The following is a 4,733-nucleotide window of genomic DNA, read 5'->3' as shown; positions in this document are numbered from 1 at the left end:
TCATCGAAATATTAATTTCATGTGAATTGTGACAAAATGTTTGCTGCAATCAAAAAACGTCATCGTAAGTTGAAATAAGAATGGTATTTTTGCTCGAAGATAAAAGTAATATTTTAGGCTTGGGTTAACCAATTAATTTCTGTATAATTAGTGTCGGACATTTGGTGTTTTCTTTTTGTTCATAAAAGTAAGCACATTTAAACAAAATTTTAAAAAAATAACTGCAGACATGCAATATGTTAGTTCGTTACATTAAAGACAATTCAAAGTAACTTTTCCGTTTTAACTTTACAATGAACACGAATGTTGTATTTAGTTTAATCGTATTTTATTGTAAATAATAAACACACGTGGTATACATATATATTCGACAAACAATATTATTATACAATTGGGTTGGGCCACAAGTTATGACAACATTAGAAATTGGCCCTCCCCGAATTGTCTTGTTTGGCTGGGATTGGATATGTTTGTTGTCTAGTGCCGCTGTGGGTCTCGATTAGCAGGGGCGGATCCAGGATTTGACGTTAGAGGGGACATAATTAAGGGGCGTAACCTTTTGAATTTGGCCCCTCCCTCAGAACCAGAATATATTTGTTTAAAATATTGGCAGGGGTTTTGGAGATTCTGCCCCAAGAAAAACATTTTCTAGTCCGAAATGGTTCAGTTTGAGCGTGTTTAATTATTTTTTTCTCCGATATTAACATAAAAAGTAAACCTGTATGAATTTAGGGTCGGTTAGGCTACGATCCATGTGCATGTAATGCACCAGTCAATTGTAACCACGCCCCCCCCCCCCAGGTCTGGGGGTATACCGGGGATAGCCGGGGAAAAGGGCCGTGTTTTTACTTTCCAGGTGGCCCCGCAGGGCCGGGTGACCGCGGTGGTTTTGTCATAGCGCCAAATTAAGCCGAGATTGGGTCTTATATAGAGTCTCTGGGGTGCGGGGGGCATTTGGCCGGGGTTTAACCATCAGTTCGTCCCCGCAGGGCGGTGATTTTACCCGGGGTTGGCGGGACCGAAAGTCAAAGTCCCGGCTATTTTCCGGACCTGTGGGGGGCGTGGTTACAAAGTACTGAGTTCGCCCCTACAGCATCTCTGTACGTGTGTAGATATGCAATGAAAAATAACAAGCCAAAACGGGCGAACCATGTTATCACACTGTCAAACGCAATTCGCAGTTTACTTTATTATTAAACTCTAGGATGGAAAACAAGAAAAAGTCATATTATCACCCTCAAAATACTGTTGAAATGGATAGGTTTATTTCAGTCATTTTGTTTTGACCGAAAATCATAAATTCTAATCTTACGGTTGTTGTTATGTTCGCGATGCCATAAGTGTTTGCCAATGCTAAATATGGCATATGCCATACATAGGCATCCCTTATATGGCATTGTTACTAACATATACCATTCAAAAGTGACCGATAACATCACAAGAATGTACTACTGGTAATATAGACAATCTACTGGTTGGTATAAAGGAACCATTGCTTATAAACATTCTTACTCTTGGTGATGTCTATTTATAGATCAGTTATCGAGAAGCTTCTTGCAAAATTAAAAGAAAGATGTTTCTATGAATAACTTTTATCTTGGCGGTTTAAAACAATGTTGTTGTTTTTTCTTTCACTTAGCATGGATGAAACACTTGATGGAATTAAACCCTTTAAAACAAATCAGAACTTCAAGAATTAAATGAATTTACAAATTTAACAAACTCATAAATATGGCATAAACACATTTGTTAAAGAGAAATGATGTTAAACTTTGTTCCGCGTGCAACTGTTTATTTTAAGGGTGAAACATTTATTAAATTTCATTCTTTTCTGAGCGTTATAAGCGTATGGTGGTCTTAGAAGCATGGACTCGTTATGGCTTTTGAATAATAACGTCTTGTGTATAAATGCATATTTTCATTTTATTTCTAAAAAAATCTCACAATAGCAATAATTCTAAAAAATCCTGTTTGTGTTAAAAATAAACTGTTTTACAAACAGGTCCAAATTATTTGTTAAGAATAATTATATTAGGACGTTTCGATATATTTAAGAATTAACATTTCTAAGCCTGCGTGTCAAACAGAGACTCGCTATAGGCGTCATCTGAACCATAAATTATTTGGTTTTAAGAATAACAAGTTTTTGACCGAAATGGGGCGTGTGTGCGTATTTAATTACCTTTTCCCTCCTTTATTGATATGAAAAAAAAACTTTGACGATTAAAGGGGGGAGGGGGCGCCGGATGTGAATACGAGCCCTGCTGGTAGCTCTCGTATGTCTGTAATTGCGAAGAATATGTGTGACCTTATACTACAACAACATCAGTAGCAGCAACAACAACAACAACAACAGCAATAATACAGCAGCAACAACAACAACAACTTATTCAGGCAATAAAGCCTAAAGCATACAAACAATTAAGAGCACATGAGTGGTCATTCGATACGGAATCGATTATAACGAGCTTTAGCGATGTAGTTGGTATAATTGTACTTATTTCTATGGACAAATACCAATGAGCAACTTTCACATCTTGCCTAACCAAGTCTGAACTATGTTCAATAGCTTTACTATCCTTTTTGTGCAAAAGAGATCATACACTGTCAGATTTTGTGAATAAATCATTAACCGACGGGCGCTACAAGGAGTTTCTGATGATGTTTTATCATTGTAATTTAAATTAGCATTTTGTTCACATTTTACACGGAATTAATTTTTTCCATATCTGACCCTACGAAACGTGAACGAGTCCCTTTAACAGATTTTTCCGATGCCATCCAATATCAAACTATCAAAACAATTATTATGTTCCAGTTGTTTCCATGGTATTATTTCAAAATTATAATTAATATGTTAAGCTGTACATGACAACCGCGATATTTCCTCTCAACTATTATAGATAAGATATTGTCCTCTCTAATTACCTGGGGAAAATAGACCCGATAACCTCCCATGTTTCAAGCCTTGTTCAGTAAACTCATGTCATAAACACATGACAATATAAGCATCGCAATAAGATATTAAACACAAAAAGAGGCATTGAAAAATAAACTTTAATCAAATGTTTATATCATAGCATAAAGAGGAGTTCATTATATTGTCAATTCAACTTTGCTTTATAACAATATATATTTGATGAATTTACACAACTTAAAGCTGCACTCTCACAGACTGACCATTTTTAAAACTTTTTAGTTTTTGTCTTGGAAAGAGCAAATTTTTGGGTCAATATCTGCAAATCAATGATATAAGATTGCTGACGAAAAATCAGATCGTAGATTTTCATATTTCCGTTCGAAAATCAATGTTTTATGGCCTAAACCGTTACTAACGGTTTAAGAAAAATGCATAAACATCAATTTTTTAACTTAAATATAAAAAATCTGCGATCTATTTTTTTGTCAGCAGTCTTATTTAACTGGTTTCCGTGGATTTTTTTGCAAAAATTGGCTCGTTCCAAGGCAAAATATTAAGAGTTGTCAAAACGTCCAATCTGTGAGAGTGCAGCTTTAAGAAACATATTAATAAAAAAATAATAATGAAATTCGTCATCAATCCGATTATAATCACAACGGTGGCACTTTCGTTCATTCGGATTGAGCCTATATACACTCGCTCAGTACGAACAGTCAACGACAGCTGTGGCCATGACTACTTCATTGAAATTCTTAATTCCTAAACGAACAACGAGGCAGACATTGGTTTCACATTGACGTAAAGCGCACTCTGACAGCAAGTTGGCAAGTTCAAAGGCTTCTACAATATATAGCTTTCGGTCGTCCGTATTTGCGGCCATATAATACATGTAGATTCCATATTTCTGTTATTCTGCATTTGGTTGCATTAACTGACTATCTTCTACCAAGATTAATTTGTTCATAACATGCCCACAATGATTCTCTCCTACCCATGGAAAGTTGGTTAATATCAGAAGTATGGAATATAAATGGTTTGATTAACATTTTGGCCACGTTTTGGCTCACCCAAGGGATGGCTTCTGTTTATGTTTTTGGTGCCCAACGAGGGACCCATGTTGCACGATTAGCCTCAAGGTCATTGATATTGTGGTGCACTGAATATTAACGGTACTTGGTGCTCAAATGTTAAACAATTGTTGTTCAGTCTTGCATTTAATTATCTTTGGAATATAATGCAGATTACTAAGTTACAACTGTCGAAAGTTATTGCACGCTTATACGACCAGAATATGCAAAGCAAATATGCAACTATAAATGATACGTGACACTGTGTGTGTCAAACTTTGTTAAGAAAACAAATCTTGATGGTGTCACTTAATGATAATCATGACACGCCTTAAAAAGATTGCGTTGTTTAGAACCGTAGATTGGCTATTGACGGACGATTATAGTCACATAGTGAAAACTAGTCCCGCACCCTGTCAGCAAATGTTTAAACAAACCAACATGGCTTGAAGGGATTTGATAAAGGACCACATTGTTTTGAAATGTGACCAACGGTTTGTAAAGAGAATTTGGTTCCCATATTTACCAGGCAACCAGAGCGCTTCATTTAACTATTTTATTTTAGGAAATCTGGAAGGGCACCATCCAAGGAACCATCGAGGGGGTGCAATTAGCTAGTGGTTTAGGAGGAAAAGTTGTTAGAAGGAAAACGTTGACGACGGCACTTTCGACTAACAGTTCACTGTCACAACAGCTCACACTTAGTGCTCTTGCGAGCTAAACAGAAAAGACGAGCTAAAACATAA

Source organism: Mya arenaria, chromosome 1, assembly GCF_026914265.1.
Source record: "Mya arenaria isolate MELC-2E11 chromosome 1, ASM2691426v1".
Taxonomy (NCBI): Eukaryota; Metazoa; Mollusca; class Bivalvia; order Myida; family Myidae; genus Mya; species Mya arenaria.
This window is presented reverse-complemented; position numbering follows the sequence as displayed.